This window comes from Festucalex cinctus, chromosome 12 (genome assembly GCF_051991245.1).
Source record: "Festucalex cinctus isolate MCC-2025b chromosome 12, RoL_Fcin_1.0, whole genome shotgun sequence".
Lineage (NCBI taxonomy): Eukaryota > Metazoa > Chordata > Actinopteri > Syngnathiformes > Syngnathidae > Festucalex > Festucalex cinctus.
This window is the reverse complement of record NC_135422.1, coordinates 10951932-10978176: the sequence shown is the minus strand read 5'-3', so window position 1 is coordinate 10978176 and position 26245 is coordinate 10951932. Positions and strand designations below refer to the sequence as shown.

At 40.1% G+C, this 26245-nt stretch overlaps 1 protein-coding gene across 2 annotated transcripts in view; it reads left to right on the top strand.

The window, feature by feature from the left end:
• The first annotated feature begins 2733 nt into the window (after nt 1-2733).
• The window catches only part of luzp1 (leucine zipper protein 1), a 46532-nt gene continuing 23020 nt past the window's right edge, over nt 2734-26245 (top strand). The window contains exons 1-2 of one of the 2 annotated variants that reach the window (XM_077538050.1): nt 2734-2985; nt 24071-24127. The gene's annotated coding sequence lies outside the window, so the exon portion shown is untranslated. The remainder of the gene's footprint in view (nt 2986-24070; nt 24128-26245) is intronic. The other variant, XM_077538051.1, reaches the window with a different exon arrangement.

Below are 26245 nucleotides of genomic sequence, written 5' to 3'. Positions count from 1 at the left end.
CCCCGTTAAAAGAACACAACGTAGTAAAGCTACATAAGCCGTGTTGTAGTGTAAAGACCTTTCTTCATTGGTTTCAATTTTCTCCTTGCTTTATTATGATGTAGTCATAATATTGTCAGGTGACTGTTGACCCCGTCACTGGACCCTTGTACTATTGACTGTGTGTAATTTCAGGGATGTGCACAGGATTATGAAGATTAGTGCGCAGCTGCAGTGTGTTGAAGTGCCTCTGGATAAGATAAAAATGCCTTCTGTGTGAAACACAAGAAAGAAAGAAAAAAGAAGCTGAGGCATTTTTCTTTTTGGAACAGAGTTGATTTTGTTGGCTGGTGAGGGATGTTTGTAATTAGGAAGGATGTTGGCTCGAATGCGAGCTCTTCCTGAATCAGGTGGTCTGTACAGTATACAGTGCAAGGCGGACTACGTTCCCTGGAAAACATGTGTTCGCGCTTTGCATCGCCGTCTGTATCGTACGTTTGCGTTTATGTCATTTGATATATGGAAGCCCACATGACAGAAACATATGTGAATGTTTCCAAGAGGGTTGGAACATGACAGATATGCACGGTAGTATGAAAATATTCAAGTCAGTCATTACTTATGCAGCCAAACTACCAATGTCAGACAATTTGGAATTTCACATTCCGGGAAAATTTGCACGATCATTACGACTTCCATTTCCTAAAGGAAAATCTTGTTTCAAAATCCGAACAAATCAGGCTGATATTCTTGTTAGATGTTATGACAGAAAAGTAAAAACAGACTCACATATTGTCAAGCATTCCAAGCTGGTGCGTCCATGCTCTGTTCACACCAGCATATGAAAGGTTGCACTTCTGTGTGGACTCCTTCGGTAGCTTTCCCCACCTGTAGAAAATATTGCGAGCATTATTTTTAACCCAAATAGCTCATAATCCTTTGGGGAAAGTATGATAACAATATACAAAAAGTGCAATATAACAGCATGCAACTGTACCAACAACATTTTAAGGACCAGTTCAGAGTCAATGCAACACAAAAATACATCGCCAATGTTTTGAAACTGAGTTACAGATCTTAGGCGCTGATTAATGCAAAGGGCTACAAGTTTCATAAACACTTCTGAAATAACAAATTGGCTAAAATAACCTTTTTATGTTATCAATGATATTTATGTGAAGTCACTGCTCATGTTCATGATTCCGCACAATAGTTAGGTAACATAAATATAACATGCAACACTTTATTTCTAAATATATCTGCCAGTGTTTACAGTTTTCAATGATCACTTCTGCAACATTCCTAGAAGGTCACAATGTCCCATTATCCGTGAGATATTTTTTTTTAGATCATGCCTGTGGGCTATAGGATTCTTGTGGTGGACCCCTGCAATACATCATACTCATCAAAGACACTGAGAATGTATGAATATTTGCAGATCGATATGGATGTTTTGCTATTTGAATGCGGTGTTCGATGTTTTACCCTGACCAACCAATGAGAGGCTGGAAAAATGCTGATGTACTTAGCCCACATCTGGCCCTATGAGGTGAAATGAGGTGAATTTGAAATCCGGGTGGCTAAAGAAACAATCCCATTGCTAATATAGTTTATGTTACATTGGCCAGCATTGCTGATTCTAAAGGCCCTGGGCAGATTAGACTGACCATAGCACCACATACTGTAGATGCTGAAATCTGATAGAACAAAATAATTTAACAGCAATGCAGCAAGGAGAAATTCTACAAAATGAAGAGAATAGACCGTTGAGGATAAACGAATACAATTCCATGGAACAAATATGAGAATGTAGGTCAGTGTTTCTGACAGTGTCAGTTCAACTGTCCCTGACTGCTTCATTGCAACCAAGTATATATGTTAGGGATGTTTAAAAAAAATCGATTCGGCGATATATCGCGATACTACATCGCGCGATTCTCGAATCGATTCATTAATCGGCAGAATCGATTTTTTTTTTTTTTTAGGATTCACACCTTGAGCATGGAAGAATGTTATATGAACGGAACATTAAGCCTTAATATTTTATTTTAATGCTGTTCAAACATGAAACAGATTACAACCTCTATAAGACTGAAATTTCAGATAAATAAATAATACATTTTCATATAAATCTTACACTCTACAAGCTTACTGATTAGTATTTTCTAAATTTGAATGAAAAAAAATCGCAACAATCACCTTATAAATTCGTATCGGGATTAATCGGTATCGAATCGAATCGTGACCTGTGAATCGTGATACGAATCGAATCGTCAGGTACTAGGCAATTCACACCCCTAATATATGTACATGTAGTCTATCATTACATTTATGCAGCCCTGTTATTCCTCATAACAGAAGATTTAAGTAGAGTGGGGAGCTTAAAAAGAGATTGTTCTTAATCTTACATCAACATCTGCATTGCCAAACGCTGTTTTAATGCAGTTGCTGCAGATGCCCTTGTAGCTTTATAGCGCACAAAAAAAAAAGAGCCAGTTTGATCGTGCCACAACTTGCTCCGTGCAGCATTGTGTCTGTATGTGAGGATTGAGGAAATATGCCACATTGGCTGTGTTCACCGGCCTGACTCGCTCTTGAATGTGTATGCATTGCGGAGGAACAAGAAGGAAGGAGGAGAGAGGCGGGACCTCGCAGCCGGGGAAGGGCGTTCTCTTTGCGGTCAGAGCGGGTAGAACCATCCCGAGGGGTGGGTCCTACTCCGGCAACAGGAGGAGGGGGGAAACCCACCTTTTTCATTGTTGGGGACACGGTGGAATGTGATGGTTTATTGATCTCGAACGGACTCGGGTAGGGAGAAAAAGGGCGATTTGAGGGTGAAGGGAAAAGTGGAAGAGGCTCCGCAGAGCTCGGGATGAACTTCTCTTCTCCTCCGCGGCCGCAGTGAGGGCGACCGGGGCCGCGTGAGCAACACTCCAGCCGCCGGTGGCAGATTTGTGTGGATTTATTGCGCTCTCTTCACGATTTGACGACGGGGCTCATTTTAAGGTATAGTTATCCTGTTTTCACTCAGTTATCTTCACGTTTGTGTGGCCGGACATGAGCTAACATGAGCCGGGCGGCACAAGTGTTCAACTGCGGCAAGTTTCACCCCCTCCAACCCTGTTTCTCATTCCCCCTCTTCCTCCTCTCGCTTTTTAGCCAAAATGAAACAGCTCAGGTGCTTCGAATGTAACGTCGACACGTCGTTAAATGTCACTACACGACAGTTTTAAGTTAACCCACATTCGGTGGCGTGTTTGTCATATTTTTAGAGCTTTTAAAAACGGACTAACCGGGCCAGTACGACGACAGGTCTCTCGGTTGAAGTTGAGAATCTCCGCGAACATGAACATGCAAAAAGTGTCTGTAGACAGTGTCGAATAATGTCCACGTAGCTGTTTTTAGCTTGTTCTGTTGGCTCTAAATTGTTTTGTTTTTTGCTAACCAAGTGTTTTTTGTTTTTTGTTTTAAAATGAAAGTAGTGGAAATTTGCTGTGGTTGACACGCAGTAAGCTAGCGGCTGTGAGACTTTGAACCCGGACCAAATGTTTGTTTGGGCTTCTCTTCCGTCCTAGACAACGGCACATAAATGCAGCCATTTAAAATACATTTAACTTTCTTACATGTTTAGTTTTTCGTCATTTCTACAAGCGTGTTGCTAGAATGTGCTGGTGTTGTACAAATCACAACAGAACAGGAAGCTGTCACACAATGCAGCATCATGTTGGACATCCAGAAAGCAAAAATTGAATTGTTTTTCTTTTGTTTGTTTCATTTAGACTTGATGTAATACAGTTGTTGGATGAAATATCATATTTATTTTTATAGAACCAAATCATACCAAGTTATCCCAAGGTACATTTCACGAGGGCCCAGGCTAGGACGTGCGTAGTCTACTACCAGAAACTCAATTAATACGTGTTTTCATGAGACATTTTGACAAGGGAGAATTCACCTTTTAACAGTTTAAAAACTTAGACATCTCCTGAAAGACTCTATGGGGTGTCTAATGTCCATCTGCTTCGACTGGCGAGATTGGATCCTCCAAAGGCAAACATAATCCATTCTGTGATACTGTCGGATCTTCAAGATGTTAAAATTTTACAATGTCTCATTGCTAACTGTTGTACAAGTATAACAATAAATTTGACCATACACCAGTTGATAATACAACTACAGTGGTACCTTGACTCACGAGTGACCCGACATACACGTTTTTCGAGTTATCAGCCATTGCTTAGCAGATTTTCTTGTTTGTTTTGCTTTGACTTGCGAACAAAAATTTCCGCAAGCTCAACTCCCTCCCGTCATAGCAAGCAGCAATTTGGCAGATTGTGAACAATTATTCAAAAAAGGCACAAGTTGTTTATTGCCACTCAATTTACTGTCAAAGTAAACATTAGCTTAATGCTAACAGATGGGGCCATGTTGCTGTTTTTATAGCCCTCTAAGCACAATGTCGGGCTGGAACGGATTAATGGCATTTGCATTCATTTCATCATGGAAAGATTAATTGAGATGTGATTGTTTTGGCTTATGAGCGTTGTCACGAAGCAATTTAAATGTTGACCTCTTGATGACCCCAAGCAGATACAATGGAAGGGAAGGGAAAGGTGTTTGCAGAGTTATACTGTCAACAATTTGTGTTTTTAGATATGGTAAGAAAGAATAAAGCTTTGTGATTATAATTATCGTATTAATTGTAGTGATAGACCGATATGGTTTTTTCAAGGCCGATACCGATACAGATTATTTGTAGTCAAGTTGGCCGATAACCGATATTTCAAGCCGATATTCATTTGCAGTAAAATGGGGAGGGGGGGGGGGGGGAATTCTTTCAAACTATATATAATTTCTCACTGAGTAACAAATTCATGTGAATGTAGCTCATTTGGGTTTTTTGTTAGGGTTCGTAAAAACGTTTCAAAAAGATTTTTGCGGTGAAAAATTGTGTGAATATGTTCCAAATGTGTTTACGACAAATAAAAACTGACTGCGAACATCTTACAAATCCTGATGAAAACCCCAAATTCGCTACGTTCGCAAGTATCCCCTGCTCAGTGAGCTTTATCGGCCTTCAGATTCAAAACATGGCCGATGCCGATATTTGTCAAAATGCCAAATATCGGCGCCGATAATCGGCCCCAGCCGATTATCGGTCTATCCCTACTTAATTGTATTACGGAATGCGAGTGGGCACTGCTGATCGAATAATCTCAACTACTTCGCTGTCCTAAGAAGACCAGCATGACCATTTCAGTTATGAAAAATGAAGCTACATCCACACAGAACTCATCCAGCCAACCTGAGTCTGTCTGCTCAATACAACACAAGCACTGACTACTGAAATAAGAATTCAGAACATGAAGCAAGATTCTTCTATTAGATTTGAAATAATGTTTTCCTTTTCCCAAAGTAATTGATTTGGAACTCTAGTCTCATGCCCATGGGACCCCATCTTCAATTGGTGAGGTTGAGACGAACTGAATGGGATGATCTTCCAGTATGATATGTTACTTGTATTATGTCAGGATTCGTTGAGTCTAATCCACTATATTGCTAATGGTTCAAAAGCAAAGTCTTTTTAAAGACTGTCATAATGTTTAGTAACTGTAAACCACAATGAACGATCACTTGTGATCAGTTTGTAGCTGTACTTGGATTGTTTTAAATCTGTTGGCTGTGCTGTTATGCCTGAACAGACACCTAAGCACATACAAATGTTTGTGTTCATTGCTGTTGTACATATACTGACCCAAGGTAGCCAAGGGCAAAACAGTACAGTGTGTGTCCTGTGCTACCAATAGCCCATGTGTGTCAACTATAGAATAGGTAGTTGTCCTGGTTGAAAGAATAATCTGCCAGGTGGGGCTCATAAAAAGGCAGTTCAGGGAGCGACAGAGGTAGTGGGAACCTGCCTTGACCTGTTTGCAACATGAATGTGAGCAAGAAGAAGGAATTAAACATTATTGAGGACTTTCTGGATAGGCGGCTGTTGATCACACCTGCTAAGACAATGCTTTGAACTTCAGAAAACCTTTTTGATTTCTTGCTTCCTGGGAATGTTTATTACATGTGGAGGTTTTGAAGTTGAAGTAACATTATAAGGCAAAACCAAAAGCAGTGGCAAAATTATCCATGTGTCTACAGTTTTAGGAATTTGTGTTCCAACTTTCTGTGGTTTCAGGACTAATTTGGAAATGATACCCTGCAGTGAACATCAATTTGCTTCTGCAAATTACAGTGACCTCAATGACTGAAAATCTCAGAATATATTTTCGTACAGACTTAATCCAGCCTCTGTTATGGCTTCTGATACATCAATACATTTTCTCATTGGCTTGCCCCTCCCCCACACATTCTGTGTTGGTGCATTCACATTTGAACTGTCATCACTGGAAATTAATTTTTAGTTCAGTTGTGAATTGTCTCTGTTTTTAGAGGATTTAGACTTAGAGATTCAGTAGCTGTCGATGCCTCCAATTACTTTTTTACCTTGATGTTTGACCAAGAAGACAAATAGTGTGAGACATATCCTGGTCCACGAGTTGTCGCTTTCCTCGTGAAGTGATCATCACTTCCATCTCTCTTGTCTTAGCTGGCTTAGACTATCTCTTGTGTGGTTGGTTATCCACTCGCCCTGTGGCGGCCCCACAAAACTAGCATGCCCTGCTTTGGGTGAAACCAAAAACTAATCATTATGGGTGTCCAATAAGGGTAATTATCAGACTAGCCTCTCGACCGAAGGGATTATAGAGTGGCTAAATGACTTCCTGGGGATTAAATAAAAAGTATTGAGGCTTTCTGCTTGGGAGAATCAAACTGCGGGGGAATGTCCAACCCAGCTTGTCAGCGGTAGCATTACCGCCAGTCCGCACATCAAGGTTTATTCACAGAGCCCCTGCTGTTAGTGAAGCATGGTCACATTAGTGGGGAATTACAGCTGACGTCAAGTGTTGCAAGTGCGTTAAAACAGCTTGGAAAGATATTTCATTTTCCCTTTTTTGGATGAAAACTAACCGGAGATTATTATGGCGAGACTGGTGATGTTAACCAATAAAACAAGCACAAGTGTCAGAGTAAAGGGTTTGCTCTGTAATAAATGTGCAAAGGTCAGTCAGTAAGTATATTGTCAAAGTAAATGTAGCCGGCGTAACCTCTATTAATTGCAATAGATAGTGCATGGAGAATTAAAACCGGATGCCGTATGGTGTTGATTATATTTAGTGGTGGACCCACTTGAAGGCTTGCTAAACCTTCTCACCCAGAAATAGAGTGCCACTGTACATTGTGTGGTATTTTACGCATCACAAATAGAGCTCCCTCTTGAAATAGAACCCATGAATCATAGGCTCTCAGAGAAAGCTTGTATTAAAGCCCACAACTGTGTGTCCTTTTCCAAGTGTGTGTTGTGATAATGCCGTAATGGGCTCAGTATCCGGGATGGAGGCTGCTGTTGACAATGTGCAGGACATCTGGAGTCGTTGTCCATTAGCAGACCAGCCAAGAGATAAAGATGATTTGGATGTACAGCTTCACATAGTTAAGATGTTTGACTTTGTCAGAACTTGGTCCGCAGTCAGAGTTGGATTCTGCCAAAGCTGCCCTTTGTTACAGATTCTGTTCATAATCTTTATGAACAGAATTTCTAATCGTAGCTGAAGCGTTGAGGGGTTTCGTTTTGGTTGCCTCAGTTTTTCATCTCTGGTTTTTGGAAATGATGTGGTGTTCTTGGCTTCATCAAGCCGTGATCGGACGAGTTCAGTTATCTTCATGTTTTGTTCATGAGTAAGGGGAGGATGGAACGGAAGATCGGTGCAGCATCTGCAATGATGCGGATGCTGTATTGGACTAACGTGGTAAAGAAGAAGCTGAACTGAGAGATTATTTTTCCCGGCTGGCCTGGGAACACTTTGGAATTCCCCTGGAAAAACTGGATGAAGTGGCGAGGAAGAGGGAATTCTGGGCTTTCCTACTCAAACTGCTTCCCCCGCGACCCGACTCCAGATAAGCGGATGAAAATGACTTGATGGTCTGACCACATTATTTCTTCCATCGTTTCAACCTGATGCAACTTGTAACTTATTATATCTATCTTCCTTCATTCCAAGCAAGTTGGATGCCTGAATGGAGTCCCTACTTATTTGATGACACATAGCTAGCTGTTTTGTTGTGGTGGTTTTGAAAGGTGTAGTCTCTTTCCAATGTGTTTAGACTTGTGGTAGCAGCAGTGTCACATTTCTTTCATTGCTACTGATGAAGCGCTGTTTGTTTTGACACCCACCTGTTCTTTAACAATCAAAAATGACGTATACTTTTTACCCACTTGTCTTAAATACTGCGTACACCCTCATCTCTTTCTTCTGCCAGTTTTCTTTATCAGCTTTTGGCCAATGACGCTCTTGTTATTTCAGCTGGAGTTCAAACTACTTGAACTCTGTGTATGATTGCGAGAGTATCTGTCTGTGCCAAAGCACTTTGGTAAGGTGTTGCTCCCAGCCATGTACATCTGTCATCAGGCTCTAGAAGCTAATATGTCAGTCACTCAGCAAGCAGTCGCCCAAGAGTACATTTCAGGTCTGAGATTTCATACACTTTTGCTTAGGCTCTCATTAAACGCTACAGTCACACACACACAAACACACCCCGGGCTGATACCGATTATAATCAAGTTGACAGATAACTGATATTTGGAGCTATTCATTTTCAGTAAAAAAAAAAAGAAAAATAAATAAATAAATAAAAAATATATATATATATATATATATATATATATATATATATATATATATATATATATATATATATATATTTTTTTTTTTTTTATTATCTGATTTGCAAAACGTTGTTGTTGCATTGTCCAAGATTTAAAAATGCTCGGTATTCAACATGTCTTAAATAGTTGAATGAAAACTTAAAGTAGCTCCCTATAGTTTTTCAAAATAATTGTAATGTTAAGTTTTCACTTAAAAAAGGTGCAGAGAGTTCCCAGGGTCAGGGTATTCATCAAAACGCATAAGGTCAGCACCAATAATCGGCCCAGCCTATAATTAATTGGCCTATACCTAAGATAGACACAAAGCTCATTCCAGAAACTACAGAGGGGTGCAGAAATAGGTAGGAAGAATATAGACTAGAATTATACTGACTATTAATTTTTTTTATATAACAAAGAACTCTGTATAACTCTTACAACTGAATACCTGCTTTCATATGTGCTCTCACCATTTAAGAATCCCACGTTGAAACTAGAATAACCAACAATACAACATCTCTTGCGTGTGTGAGGGTGAATGAACCCCCTCTTGTTAGTACCCTAAAGTGTGCCAAACAACTTCCTCATTATGGCCAATGCCAGTCAGCCCTCTATGTCCCAGTGGCGTTTTGGTCCAAGTGAGGCCTCGCAACTTGTGTTCCATTAGAGTCCAAGCGACAACTCCATCATGAAGATCTGCACCGATGATTACTGCCTATACTCTTGATGTGCAAGTTGACCACATTGATTGTACTGCAAGAGACATTGGAAACAAATCACCTTCAGGCTTGGCTCAGGTGGTATAGTAGCTGTCTCCTAAACCGATGCTGTCTGCAGTCATCATGTTGAATTAAACTTTGAGCATGATACAAGCAAGTTTCAACAAGTTTCTCCTGGTGCTGCGGCATTAGCGTGTGAATTGAATGAGCTTGATAACCTTCTTTCCATGATTGAGGTATCATTGTAAAGTGCATTAAGTGCCTAAAAGTAGAAAAGCACTGGAAGTGCAGCTCATTCACCATCTTCCCTTCTTATTTAGGATGATGATGATTATGTTGGTAATCATTCAATCACTGGTGCAGCATATGATAATTGGCATGTCGACCACCTAATGATTTCATGAACAGCTGCTTACCAAAACATAAGCCACAGTGCAGTTGAAGAACAAGGTAACTGAATGAAATCCTGGCTCTTTTTGTAATGCAAAGAGAGTCAACATGTCCAGCGAAAGGGTTTTTGGCCACTCTAAGAACCTGTCCCAAGGAAAGAATCATATTCTACCTTTTGCGAGAATATGCCCGAACACTCACCAATATCCATCCATTAGAAACGTTGTTTAATTTGAATAAATCTTGTTTTAATTGAAGTTGCTGAAGCTGTTACAAACTTCATTGCAGCCTAATTATTGCTGTGCTCAGACCTCTGCTACAATTATGCTTACTATGCAGAGTCATCAAGTTTATTAAGGAAAATCATTTGAAGCCTTCATTTGAAATTTGAAACTACTCACACGCTGCCTCACTCACTGCTTAAGGGGAAAATCCTTGTGTTCGACTGGGTGACACACAGGCTAGCCTGTCAACTTAGCAGTGATTTGAAAGACATATGCTATCCTTTTCAGCTAGAGAAGACTCCAACCCTTTTCCACATCATTTGATTTAGAAAAAAGGGTAGTGAGTTGGTTTCACATTTGTATACATTGTCATATTTCGCTAGCAAAACTCCAAAAGGACGAAACTGATATTCTCAAAAATGTTTGTATGGGTTTGGCGTTCAACAAGAAGGAAGCATTAAAGATGTGGATCTAGAAACATTTTGTCGACTGACGTAGTCCTCTCCTTCAGTTGTTTGTCAGTTGCCAAGTAATGCACATTATTGCTGCTTAACAGACTGGCGTGGAACATTAGCTTTAGAATTTTTTCATTTACAACCATGCGCAATTGTTTTTATCGTTAATCAGGTGAAATTTACAGTTCAACCGTCATCTGCAGCGGTTGCTCGTCATTTCCTTTCTATTATTACACTAGCCATCAAGACATTATTGTTTCGCCTTGATGGAGGTCTTAATAAATACTAGATGAAAAGCTAAGTTAGAACGGTAACTGTAGCATGACAGCAAATTTATGAGCCAAAGGTAGCACATATTTCACCACAGTTTTTACACAAGCTGGTACTAAACGGATGTCTTCCATGCTTTGATATCCCCATTTCTTGTGAATTATTCACAAGGATGTAATGGCAACCTGATCCAGGCTTCTAAACTGCTTCCTAATGCCATATTTCAGGTAATTTATTAACATCAGTTGCTCCTGTTGTCGTCCACGAGCCTATGGAACTGCTGACCTGCTGTGGTCCATGTGAAGGTTCATGAACTATAGCGTGTAACCCAAGAACATCATCATCTGTTCTTCGTTTAGCTTCTTTACCGTCCATCATTTTCCATATCGCAAGGGAACAGAGATGCAGTCGGTGTCAAGTCCAAAGATACCACGCTAGAATGTTCTTCATTATTCGTGGTTGTGTTGGCTGATCATTAGCATGTGTTTGACATTTTTCCCGGGTGTTCCACTACTTCCTGAAGTGTCTGTACTTTAGCAGTCCAGTCCGCAGTATAGCTTCTGTTGTTATGTCTTTTAAACAGTCTTTGCTGGGGAAAAAAAAACTCACTTATGAGTCATGGTCGGAAGTCTCGCCACTTTATGGATCAGCAAACAGTCATAGTGCATGTGCAAACACTCCAAGAAAGGGAGTCTCACAATCATTTGGTCAATACGTTAAATTTAAACTGTTCAGGCAGGAATCCTTTTTAGATGTCTGATAGTTGATAAGACGTCTATTAAATAATAAGGCCGTTACGGTTGGTGTTTGAGCCGTGAACTGACAAGGTGGAATCCGCCACTGTTCTGCTTTGTTTTTTGCACTGCATTATGGTCCAGATTGAAAACAAACATCCATCCATCCAGTACCATACCGTACCGTACCTTACCGTACCGTGTATTCTTTCTGAGGACGTGGGCAATTTGAAACATGTTCTCTTATTTTGTTCACACAAAATGCAGCAGTACCAAAGTTCTTTCAGGGCATTTTGTTCTCACATGCACCTTTTTTATTTTTGTTTTGCTTAGACGGAAAAAAAAAAAAAAAAAAAAAAAAAAAAAAAACACCTTGATCTCGGTACCTTGATTTTCAGTTTTTGTTCTGACACTGGACAGGCTGCCTTGTTTATGGTGGAGGGAAAGAAGGAAATGGTTTTCAAAAGCATGTAGGAGGCACAGTGAGCCAGCAAGCGGGAGGCGAGAAAGAAGGGATGTTTTAATAGTGGGCGCTGCAGTTAAGACATTTGTTGTAAATTCCTCTGTCTAACGTTTACTTTTTTTTCTTTTTTTTTTTAGGTGTGCTTGAATTGTACCTCTTGCGATTGGCCTTGCAAAAATGTAGAACCTATTTTTTCTGTCTTCCCCTCCTCACCCCTGCTTTCTTCGCCTACTTGGCCCAGGAGTATTTTTGGACATTTATGAAAAGAAATCTGAACTGACTACCCTGAAAAGCCACGTCTAGGTCAGCTGGGTGGAAACTTGAGTTACTAATGTTCTTAACATTGTCTGTGTGATCCGTGTGTTGTAAATGTGCGTGCTTTCAGTGAAGTGTTCAGCGCTGGAATGTTGTGGGTTGTAGGGGGGAAAACAGGGTGGGCTGTGGACCTAACAGGGATATATCTTCTCTAAAAGAGAGGTGAGGGAGGGTGGTGGGTGGATTCAGGGGGAATATTTGGGATATTTCAGGAGCCATTCCAGTCTGGTTCAAGATGCATTCATCCTGGAGATTGACCAAGTTGACAGACGAGGAAGGGGAGGTGAACGTCACACTTGCCTTGTGATCCCGATGATGATGATTCAGACTATATTACTAATCTGAGAAGTAACACCACATATTTAAAATTCTGTCTGGCAACAACAAAGAGGGTCTTTGCAAAAATCTAACCTAGCTTGATCTAGTACCCTTGACGGACCTGTGAGAGGCGGCAATGTGCCATAGGGCATCCGGATTGATGGAAAACAAAAAAAACAGCTAGACTCACTGTTATTTTATCTGGTAACTCCATGTGGCAGGAAAATCTTGGCAATTATTCTTGTCGTTTCTATTGTCATAAGACTTGGAGGATTTATTGCATGAAGACTTGACACTAGGGGCTCTGATTTTGCTGTTTTTGTAGACGGCACACATGCGCTCACCGTTAAAAACTGTCACATCTTCATTTTTAAGCCGGGTCATGTCTAGTTTACATTGTTAGAATGCGGCACACTTTACTGTATATACCTGTGTACACTGGTTACATATTGACAAGTAGCGCCAAAATTTACAGCATTAGTGCCGGTGTACTGCTGCGGAGATCTGAAGGTATCGTTGCACATGGGCTCTTTCGATTGTTGAAGCTGTCAAGGCATAGTAAATGAATGAATGAACTGAAGTCCTTTTATTAGCATTCAAATGGATTTTAACTATGTCATGTAATTGTCAAATATTGGACAAATAAAAGATGTGTAAGTTTTTTAAGAAACGGGAACAGCCTGCTGGGAGGAGGTAACGATAACTTATCATGTGCAGGCCTGGTGGTAACTTAGCATGCACAAGTGCACACCTATTGCTCAGTGTCGTTCACAATCAGCTTATTTTGGCAGTACACCAGCCAAGATTAATTTATGGTGACCCACCATTGATAAATTCACAGTAAAGGTAGGAAACACTGCAGCTTTAACATGTTACTTTTCATAAAATAGAAGCTATCACATCGGTGGAAAGTCTGATCACCTTGTGCCACCTACATTGCCTATTTTCATGTTGTAAACCTCAGCAACATCCATAAAAGGCAAAATGTTGACCCAAAGTTCTTCACCCAGCAGCTGCTTTTGTATGTCTTGGATACCGACTTCACCATTTTGATTGTTTTTTTTACCCAGCGCTATAATATCTCTCTTTCAACATCCCCTCCCATGACTACAGTTACTGGTTCGCTCCTCCAGGATTTATGAGGCTTTAGTCTGTTATTTGCAGTCAGTTGGGCACTGACAGACGCGACAGTGGTTGGCAGGAGTTTGTTGTGGAAGTCAGAACCGGTGCAGGGCTCAGCAGAAGTCGGGTTCATCCAGAGGCCATGAATCAGTGTTTAAGGCCGCGCTGGAGATGAGTGTGGCGACGAAAACTTGAGTGTTGACATCTGAAGCTTTTGAATATTTTGTATTGTATAACAGAGACCGCTGAATGTCATTCACACGTGTTAGCAGTTTGAATAAACCAATCAAATAATCTTGTTTTTGTTTGAGGTGGATGTCTGTTGTTGTCCTCAAACGCTTATCAAAGTACATGCTCGTGCTTTGGGTTTTCTGACATCTTCATCCTTTGATGAAAGGAAAAATGTAAGTGTGCCACATCCAATTCCGTTCCTCCTTTGAATGGAAACTCATAAAAGTGACTCCAAAGAGCAGTTTTGTAGTGAACAATTCTTCAAAAAAGCAGTTTGAGGCTGATTATTGCCACTCCCATTTAAAGTTTACGGTCAAACTAAACGTAAAACAAATAGAATTGCAGGTTGTGTATTTAAACCAACCACACAACTTTGCCCTAGCACTGAAATGCTGTTTCCATTTGTGTCAATAGTGAAAGCTGACTTGAGATATGTTTTGAGTTGCAAGTATGCACATAAAATAAAATAAACTCGTATCGCAAGGCACCACTGAATCTAAGAAAAAATAGTTCTTTAATTTTCTCTACAGTATAATTGATCTAAAGAAAAATATTAAAATGGCCGCTGTATTTCATTTTTGTGGGGGTAAAATGTTGCCTTTTAGCGAATGCCAATTCTCATCTTTTCATAGAGTTAAACTTACTTAAAAACAGTTGCCTCTTCTTTTTGGAATCTGCTGTGCAACGATAGTGCTGCCACAGCCCATTCGCTTCATTACTCTTGTGTTGGTGTCTTTTGGATGACGTCCAGAACTTGGACCTTCACGTGGGCTTCACGAGTTTTTAGCTCAGTTAGGTGAACCGTGTGAGGGGAAATGCAACACACACTCCTGTCCAGGTCTCCGATCTACAGGGCGGCTATCAAAATAAAATTCCTTTTGCAGATTATTTTGCTTGTGATCAGCAAATATACATGTTCTAGGGGAGAGGAATGTTGGGATGCCATAGCAACCCCGCCATTAATCACTTCCCCGTCTTCTTTTTCTCCGCTGCTGCTTTGTCTTCTGTTATTTTTTTTCTTTCTTCACCTCTGTATGGACGTTGAACATTTCTCCAGTTTTCATAGAATTGTCAAGAGGTCAATCTGGTTAACAAGTTCAAACAGAAAAGAGAGAAAAAAAAAAGGTAATTGATTGAGACATAGGGTGGGAATCATAGAACTCTAAGAATATAATTGGGATTATGACACAATGAGTGTGATCATCAATACAGTTGTAGGAATTAATTGTTTTGAAGCAATTGAGATAAAATGAAGCACTGTTAATTCGGTTTCAAAAAGTTTGCCATCATAAGTCCATGACAAATGACTAAATGTTATATATATATATTTTTTTTGCACATCAACCTTAATGTGCGTTCTAGTCTTGATTTAATTCTTCCAGTTAACATAAAGACTATTTTCCCCTTCACTTGCCACAGAGCTTTGGAATTGCAAATTTACAATTAAAAAAAAAAAAAAAAAAAAAAAAAAAAATTAGAATAGCTTCACATGTCCCAGTCATTTCTTCATTAGTTCACCAACAACATCAACTCTTTATCTAAAGCCTGTCTAAATTATGAATTGGATAACTTTATACAGCAGGTACATGATTGTATCATTCCAGCCAGTAGGACTGTCACTTACAACAGACAAAAAGACAGTCTTGTGCAAGTCATTATGACGGCAAGTGTCTGTGAGGGCTGTTTTCTCCAGCAGCAGTTTATCTTGGACACTGTTGCATATGCTCAAAAGAGGAGGTCTGTCTGGCAGATCCAAAACCACAACACAAACAGCTCATCAATGGATCACGAGACAACAGCCTCAAGCAGTGAACAGTGGTCAGAAATGGCAACGCAATAAAATGACTCTACTTTTAATAACAGTACCATTATTTGGTTTAAGACGCGTATTGATGTAATAAAAAATAAATTTTCTTCTTTCTACATTCCTGCATTGGTCCATGTATTGGCATGCTGTGATTTAGGGGCTTTAATCACTGTGGTGCAGATGCTTGCAGACCATGACCGCTTGGCTATTTCCAGCACCTCTTTTCTGCTTTGTTATTTTTCAATTATTGTGTTATTTTGGTTTCATCCAACTGAGGGCTGTTTTTCGTAACATGCCAGCAGTGCTTTTGAGACTCATTCTCACGATATAACCACTGAGGCCGAACAATCCCTGGAATGTGTAGGCTTTTTTTTTTTTTTTGTATGCACATTTCCAAATTTGTGTAAGTTTCATCTGACTGACGGCCACTAGGGATTCTCATGGTGCAGAAACAGTTTCTCAAGGCCATCCATATGTTCGCAGTCTTAACCTTCAATGTGAGAAACAAATCGATGAAAGTATCGATGGGTCCAGCTTACTTTGGGTCCATTTACACATTTCTATTAATTGTCAATGAATTAACAAAGTAGGAAACATACATTTTCAAATGATCACGTCTACAAACTTCCTTTGGAGCTATTTTTAGAACAGGCCTGCGGGCTACAAATTTTGGTCCTCGGGGACCCCTGTCCTATACTCGAGTCAAGTTGCAGGACATTGAGTGGGAGATCTTATCATGTCAGCTGCATTCACATCAACTATGTGAACTTTTATACCCTCAGTTGCTTCCAAGAGAAGTGATCAAAACGTGTTGAAGAACTTCCGTTTCTTTCATAGAAGAAGCTACTAGTACAGGGTGACACAAAAAAACGTGAACCTTTAAACAAGCCAATAAAAACAAGAGTGATGGAAGAAAAAAATTATTTATTTATTTATTTATTTATTTATTTATGTATTTATTTATTTTTAAATTATGTCCTGTGGATGACATGCTCCTGTACGAATCCATTGAAATCTGCTGTTGAGATTCCCCATTGACCGTTGCAACATCTCAGCTGGGATAGCTGGGATTCCATCATTGTTTGATTGTAAATGGCATGTTTTAAGGTTTCAATTGCTATGAATAAAATAATTTTCTTCCATCACTCTTGGTTTTATTGGATTGTTAAAAAGTTGAATGTGCCACCACCCTGTATTTGCAGTCATCACCTTATGGACTTTTGGTACTTGACCAAAAAGCAATCACGCTGATATGTTTATATAAAAACAAGTTAATTATTGACTTTACATAGTCCCGAGCCACCATTAGTTTTTACAGGTTAAGGTACATTTATCATGAGACAACACTTGTGGAGCTGTTAAAGGGTTGTGCATTCATGTGGATACATTCAATCCCAGGAGCCTCACAGGAATCCCATAACACTCCCAGATCCCTGAGAGGCTCATTTGTGCACTGTGGAACATTGTTGAATACCAGGCATATTTTGTGATCCAACCTCAGCCTGTTTCCTCCCTTTCTCCAAGCGTCTGGTTTTATTTGTGAAGCCCAGCCAGGTTGGGCCCCCCTCTTGCCTTTTGCCTTACATTTCAGTACATGTATCCAGTTTGTCCGCTGCACATATACCCACATTTGTCAATGTAAGGACTTTTAGAAGATTGCTGAGTTTGAGCTTGTAGTTTGTTGTACATAGCTGCTCCTGTAGCAAGTGTACAGAATGTATTGTGTTTTACCTGCTTGGTCAAACACAGATACAAGTTGAAGGCTTCTGGTTCTTGTTTTCAACCGTCCACTTTTTTTTTTTTTTTTCATTCAAACATAATTGTATGCCTCAACAAGCGACAAAGTAGTCAGTCACATTAACAATTTAAGATGTGTCTAGTTTATGTTATCCTCATTTGTCCTTTAGGCTTAATTAAAGGGCATCAATTTGCTTAGGCTGAATGTGTTCCACATGTGTGACATATAATTAGCATGACAACATTCTGTTGTATTAGCTATAGCTTGGTAAACTTAAATTACAATTTTCTTGTTTATTGGAGCTGGCTGTAGTCCTGCTTTCTATTTGTGAAACATTTACAAGAAGGCTTGATTCTGGCAAAGAAAAACATTTCAGATTGGTTTGTATCATTCGCAAACATTCATATGGGCGACCTATTGGCTAACCCCGATAATTCAGAAAATCTGTCCAAAGATGCATTGTAAGATACACAACAAATCTGTCATGTTTCACCGGTGTATTTACGTATGCACGTGTCATGCCCTTGCCCTTGTGGGAAAGGAGAGTCAACGTCATCTTAACTTTTCAGCCCTTGATTGAACGCAGTGAGAGCACCAAGCCATTTAAACAGTGAGCACAGAGAGCTCTGCTATTCATTTGAAATAATATGAAATATTTGTTATGAACAAATATAATGAACAAAAAGTGTTTTTGACATTTGCTCATCCTTATTTTTTCCCACAAAACAGGCACCACTTGGTGGCCAGTCCTTTTGACAGATGTGTCCCAACTTAGTTAACAACAAATGTTAGTATGCGTTTTTTAACAGCCACAATTTCTTTGAATGTAACCAACTGTGTGCTCTTCATTTACAACAACATGAAATATTTGTGCGAAATTAGCATTAGGACATTATGAAAGATGTTCTGTGCCACTTATTGGCAACTAGTTTTGCAGAAAATGTAGCCTGGTGTCATGGTTTTCTTTGTCGTTTAGTTCTTTCGACAGTGTTTAATGTAGTGTGTTCATCTTGTTTTAGCCACCCTTCCCCTCGCATTCCACGTGGGCGGCCCTTCTTTCTCTCCAGGTGTGTACCGGGGCTGAAGAATGCTGCTAAATTAGCGTTTTATCTCTTGGCGAGCGAACCACATCTGCACTCCCAGCCATGCCAAGCATTTCAGACACAATTGACCTTAAAAGGAAACAATAGCGGCCTATCAATTCTGCTCTGCCAGTCAAAGAATGGCTCACTCCCGCATGGGCAGGGTCCGGCTCACGCCAACAACAACAGTTACAGCACAAGGAAGTGCTTGGCAGCTGAACCTTGAAACTGAAGAGAAATGGCAGAGCACCCATAGATGTGGTTGCTGTGTATTTTATAGGAGTAAACCTGGACCATGGTTAAAAGAAATGGCTCCCAAAACTTATTTTAAGGGTGTATTGAGATTTTCCAAAAGTGACAGAAGATACACTACATATTAAACGGCAAACAATGGTTGCGCAATATCCTTCCAAAACTGCTGTCCGGGAAAATGAAAGGTGGTTCATAATGCAAAGGAATCCAGTCAGACAGTAACAGTTTGGTTGGCACCGTAAATGGTGATAACATTTCTGCTGTTTTTTTTTTGTTTTTGTTTTTTTAAACAAATGATTAAAGATGATCAGTATCTGAAGGAGTTACATTTCACATTAACGTGACACTTCCACTTCCATACACAAAACTGATCACCTCCAGCAGCTCTCTGATACTGCTCAGTAGCTCCCTTGGTATAGTTATCCAGTAACCAGTTCGAATCCCACCTCCGACTGTACATTGCAATTATATCCAGGAAGGGATATAAATGTATACCAACTGACTATCATATCAAAAAATGCATTATTATTTCACTGAATTGATTAAACGTGTCCCCATCAACTTTGAAAGTGTTCAGCTTTGTACAAAGCTTCTAAATATAATAAAGATTAAGAGTTATTAGTAATACTACTATTACTACTACTACTACTACTATTACAACTAATACTAGTAATTAATAGTTAATTACTTTCTAATTTTCACATAAGTTATCCTTCAATTTACTTCATGATCATTCAGCTTAGCATTCAGCTTTCAGCATTCACACGCAATTTTTTAGAAATTGCAATTAGCCTGGTCTATACACGTTATTCTGATTATTATTGTTTGTCTCACTAATTAAGTTTGTGGAATATAAATAAAGCAGCAAAAGACACGATTTTTAATGCATCTTAGGGGGCGGCCATTTCATGTCGACTGATATTGACATCACAGTCGCTCATGGCTTGGTTAATGACGAATCACGGCTTATCTTCAGAAAGGTCAGTCAGGTGAGTCATGATTGTTCGTTACCTGAGTTCTGAGCAACTGTGATGCCATTTTCAGTCGACACTTTTTTTTTTTTTTAATGTACCCTGTGATTGCGACCAGTGTTCACCCCACCTCTCACCTAAAGTCACCACCATAGTAGTAGATAAATATTAGTAAGATTAACATAGGTTTCCCATATCTGACCTCATACTCAATTGAGACTATTTACTTCATTTTACATTTCTGTAATCAAGGTTTATACTTGTAAAATTGACCACTTAGCCCTCCTCGCTCCTGCCAACTTGGCACATTATGCGATTTCTGTGCAACCAAGTATTACTGTTGCATAAATAAACATCATAGTCTATGCAGCTGTGCTGTGAGTGTGTGTGTAACACTTGGTATGTTTTTGTGGAGCAAGGAGAGCTGCAGGGCTGTTAGTCATTAGATATTAGGACTGGTTCTGCAGGTTTACATTTGAGTTGGAAGCGGTGAATGGTTTTCTATCTGACAGCTTGTCGACGAAATTGTCGCTCCACCTCTCTACTGTGCCGGAATGCAAATAGCAGCAGGAGGAGGAATGCTGTTCAACACGAGGAATCAACTGTCCCTCTCTCTCGCTCGCTCTCTTTGCTACTCCCGCCTCCTCTTTTCCGCCTTCTGTCTGCGACATCATGGACCTCGGGTTTCCTGTCTCTCGCCGTCCTTCTCCCCTCCGCGGTTGCTCGTTCTCACCCTGGTCCTCGCCTTTTGCAAAGCATCCTGTCCACTTTGTTTGACTTGAGCATTCCTTTCCTCCCCGAGCAGACAAAACAACTCTAGACCTCTCCGAGCTGCAACCCCCAGTGCGCGCGCGCACATATCCTGTTAATCACTCAGGAAATGGGTGCCCATACAAACGGCTGGCCAGTGGAACCCCGGATGGAGTTTCAGGCCTTGAAAGTTTCTCCAACAGAGGAAATTGAACACGATCTGTCTCGGACTATTCTTTCACTCGACCCCACTTCCTATTTTGTTTTACCCGATGGGACACCCATTGTCCCCACAGACGCTCGTCTTCTGCGCTTCATTTGAATCCAAATATTTTGCTTTCAAACATCTACCTTCGAATGAGGTCAGTTGCTGCTTAGCAAAATTCAGTTGAGGCATTCAGTTTCAGTCCAATGGTAGGTTAAACCAACTTATGTAAGTTACAAGAAATTCTCGTGATAAAGCTGTGCAAATGCAGTCCGAATTAAACCCGATTCCAAGATTGCTCACTCAGTTTTGAATTGTAGCCAGTTTCAGGTCAAGCCATTGGCAGTGGGGAAAAAGGGGAAATTGGAAGCTTCCAACCAGGTGTATGATCGGATGAATTTCTAACATGTAAGAAAATCTTCGTGAGTAGTCTTTCCTCAATCTTCACCTCTTAATATTTTCCACATTGTAGCTCTCCAATAGAAAGCTCATATTTGCTGGATTTTTCTTTAAGTTTTCCTCCTGTTAATCCAGAAATGTTTTGTTTGTTTGTTGTTTCTTCAAACATCACATTTGGAGTTGCTTGTTGTTCCATAACAGCGAAGATTAGCATTACAGGTCGACAGATGGTGGAAAAATCTTGATTTGTTTTGACAGTCGTGCCAACTCATACAGGAGTTAAGTGGAACAGCAAATACCAGAACATAAAGTGTGAACAGTCGGCTCTTAAGGACATTTCACACTGCACTTTGTCAAGCAACACATCCATTGTATCTATGCTGCCGTGGCGCAATGATGAAATGCCATGCCGTGTTGGCTGGCAACGAGGTGGGTGTTGTCAACAAATGTACCTAAAAAATGAAACAATATTCAGTTAAGGTGACAGCACATCCAATTAGAGAGGGGTGATGAAAATGCACAGCAATGGACTGAGAGGTCCACTATAATGAATATACCAGCTTAGTTGAAAGTAGTATAAATGTGTGATTCTAGCATTTTTAATCACATTAGCTGAAGGTAAGGTAAATAAAATATAGCACAGCCACGCATGCCTCTTTTCATTGTATCATAGAAGTGTGCAACAGTTTTTTGTTTTTTTTAAACCTCTCCCAACAGTTCCAAGTTAAACTTGACACCAAAACATTTCCCTAAGTAATCTAAATGATAGGCATATCTGGCTTTTTTTAAACTGCCATCATGACAGACATGGAAGCGTAAGAATGAATGATACACCCGGAATGATAAATCTTTACAGTGTGTACAGACACATTTAAGATGAGATAATCTCTTGGTAAAACACACTGTACAGGTACCAAAATGTCTTCTAACATGTTGCAGCACTTGTTGGTCATAATTTAGTTGTAGTCAAATCAGTGGAAAACAAACAAACAAATTAAGCCAACTTTTAGCATGGTGGCTAACTAAACAAGACATACGTGATACTTGGACTTTGGAGTCTCTATAGTTATTCCAGGAGGAATGTTTTGAGACTTTGTCAAAACATTACATTGGATTCAATCATTGTAACATAATGTTAAACATATGCAAATGCCTTCATGCATCATGCATTAGAATGATATTTTGCAAAAACCCGAAAGAAGTTGATTCTGATCAGGTGTCCCATAGCTAATGACATGTTGGACTTTAGACAGTAAAATTAACTGCACTACTGGTTGCAATAAATCGATATAGGCTTATCCGGGTTTACTTTTTGCAAGTATATTCCACAGAATTGCAAAGATGCCACAGATGGAAAACATTTGTTCCATCAAAGAGTTCTGCTAGACTGTTTATAAAGAGACTTTTGGCTGCAACCTATGTTTTTAGTGAACAATTTATGAATGTACTACAGTGTCTTATCATGCAGTGTGGAAAATCCCATTTTGCGGCAAAGTTTCTCAACAATCTGATGACATTTTGCATCCCCTTTTCCACACACGTCGGATACAGGCCGGAAATTTGTGTGACAGCAACACCAACGTGGCGGTTTTTGGTATGAAAAACAGTACTTTGCAAAGCAGCCCGGCCCCCCCATGTAGGCTCTAATAATCTCTGTCACTGCTTGATTCATGTCAAGCGGGTTTTGGAGAGTGCCTCACTTGTGAGCGCCACAAAAGTAGCCTGCCAATAAAGGAAGAAAAATATACAAGTCTATGTAAGTAGCTTTGTTGCGTAAATCACAAATGCCAAATGTAATAATAAGGTACCCTATGTAATGATGTTATGTTGTGGCTCTCGTTGTTAACCAGACCAGAGATTTTAGTAATAACACTCGTAAGTAGAGTCCTACATTAAGCCGTTTTGGGCCACCATGATCCATGTAGTGGTGGCCCTGCCAACACCAGAATTGGCCCTGTATATTCATGATGCCAAATATCGGAGCTGATAATTGAGATGAGACTGAAGAATCCTATTTAGTATCATCATAGTGTGTCAGCAGGTTACCCAGCAAAAATAAAATAAAAAATAGACACTGAGAGAGAGATCATGACACTAAAACACACAAATGTAAGCTTTTTAAGTCAGCTTCCTGGCTATTCTTTTCTAAAACAATGTCACAAAAAGTAACAAATAACAAAACACACACAAGTTAATCTTTCGATGTTGGCTTAAGTGAGCGGTATAGTGAGATCCGGACGTGACACATTATGCGAGTTGGATGTGCAAAATCTTGACAGCATTTTAGAGAAACTCCACATTTTCACTGACATTTTTTGATACTATTCCACTTGGTTTTATTGAGCTTAAAATTTTGACTATGCTGTAATTTGAAATTCTTCCGTCTGCCTCGTCGTTCTCCCTCCACACTCATCCTTTTAATTCAGTCCAGACTGCTGTCTTAAATCTGGATTCTCTGTGCTTAACCAAACATATGGAATGCTACTGTAGTGGAATGCTTGTCTTCTGTGCTGTCAGTGTGTGTTTTGAAGCACTCGGGAGCTTCTTGGGTCGTTGTTGATGATGATGATTATGATAATAGTGTGTGTGTGTGTGTGTGTGTGCCTGCCAGTGCCTCCCCAGAGAAGTGAATAGGGCCTTGTGTTGCCGTGGCCAAACATGGCTTGTCTGCTCATGCATGAGTCTATCGCAAAGCCCACAAAACACGTATCCACTCCCGGGATGTTAGTTTGACTCCATCACATACCCCTCATCCACTCCAAACTGAGATCATTGTCCCCAAATGAATGTCAAACACAGACGCGAGCGAAAGGTGCCATTTTGAATGACTGATAATTGCACTTTTGCTCACCACGGTGTTTTGTTTTGTTTTGGTTTTTTCCTAATCACAGGATGAGACTTTGGAAAGAGGAGCTTAAAATGTCACAGATGAAGAATGTGTCTGAAATGTGAGTTTTATCTCGTTCCACTCATCTGCAGTTCATTAAGAGCACTTTACATTTCAGAATTGAACTTACTTGATAGTCAACTCCTCTCTTGTTGCATGTGGAAATGTTGCCTCATGTTTTTCTGTTGTGGCTCAGTTCATTTTACTTTGCTGCAACATTTGCTTAAATGTACCTGTGTTTGCTTTTGTTATGCAAAACTATTTTCATTGAATTTGTTGGGTAATGATGCATGTACTTACTAAAATAAACATTCAAATCCATGGTATGGGGATGCTAGTTGAGTTGAGACAGATATGCTAGCCACTCATCCGCCACGCTGCCTGGGATTAGAGTTCCATTAAAACAATTCTATTTGGAATTTTTAAAAAAAGGATTCAAATACCAAGGTTAAAGAAGTAAATGTAGCTTAACAGAAGCAAACGTGCCAGGTATTCAAGGTTTTTTTTTTTTTTTTAAACCTTGCCCAAATGACTTTTAAATCAGTATCTAAATTCCACATACATTATTTGCTTTAACCCCCTTTGCCCATCTACACCCCTTTTCCTCTTCATCCTCCTCCACTTCACTCCTTCTGCACTTCCTCTGAGCTTTTTGTTGCGAGTGTGTTTCCTGTCGGGCACAAATGCCGGCGCCAAACTTCCTTCCCTGTAGCCGAGAGTTGCACACAGGAGTGGCACACTACTGTATTTTTCAACCACACTGTACAGATCATGCTGCTAATGTGTTTGTTGGTGTCAATAAGGACAGTACGGGGGGGCTCTTCCCTTGTACATGAACTATTCTGGATTCTCTGAGATGAACACATAACAAATACATGATGGTGAGCCAGGTGAGCTTTATGCAACGTCATCCCCCTCCCAGGTGCACAAACAACCTTACACATTTGTTGTAAACAGAGTACGCCATGTATGAGCTGTGCCATTCATTTCAGCTGTCAACATGCAAACAATTATTTTTGTGGGACTTGATAATTACAGTGATTACATTTCAAATGGGTGGTTGAATTAGTCACTCAGTAAAGTGGAGACCTCCGCCAAGGTTGAGACGTTAGGAAAAGCGATTTGTGTTCTTGTTCTGTATGTCTGTATTTTGGTTCACAGGAATTTTCACTTCCGGGTGGTGCAACAAACCAACAGACACTCAAAACAGTACTTGTCACCTCTGTGCTTTTGGGATCGGCACACCAAACACCTTTGGGATACTCTTCTCTTCTCAAGGAATAAGAGAAAAATCCACACAAACACAGAAATATCTTGTAGACAGTCTTCCACTTCTGAAATCCTTATTTTATTCCATCATACCGCCTTTGATGTGGATAAACTTGAGAACCCTGACCTCTAACCCCATCAAGCACCATAAAATTCTCGTCTGGTTGAATAAAATAAAAAATTTGCACAATCTAAATTCTAGAAGATAATCTGGACCAAAATTTCTTCCATTGACACTTCCTGTAGGTGTAATGGTAAGGTGTCCTATTACTTAAGTCTATGTTGTCTGTCCTCTGACGTAGGTCATCACTTTTTCCTCCCGCAGCCTCTCCTCCTCCTCCCGATCCTCTTCTCTGCCCGTCGCCTCTCAGCAGCCGCTTGCTGCATTCCTGCCGCAGTAATCCACTCAGGCAGCTTCCTACTCTGCATTCTGCGGGCTCGCTTCACACTCATCCCTCTCTCTCTCCCCCTCTCGTTCTCTTTCGCTTGGACTCCAGGCCTCCTTGACTGCGTTTGCTTTTTCTCGTGAAGCTCCAATAAACATTTGTAGCCAAAGTGTGGGGAGGGTGAACAGTGACTGAGCAAGGCAGCCAAACAGAAGGTGGAAGGGCAGGGTGTTAAGGGCTGTATGTATTGGCAGTCTTAGTGCTGTTGATCCAAGCATCATGATGATTATTCTTCATTTAATGGACAGGTTTTACAGAAGTTATGGGCAAAGATTGACATTTGACGAAATTCCCAGTGGTAGACAATGGTGAATATTAATTATCTTTGAATTGATTTGCATTAATGTATGTAATGAAATGGGAGCATTCTCTGAAAATTCTGAACTTTCTTTTCTCCAACTGTGTCATATTTCGCTGATTAATGTTAGCCGGAAGAGTTGACATAATGCGGATATAGTTAGCTG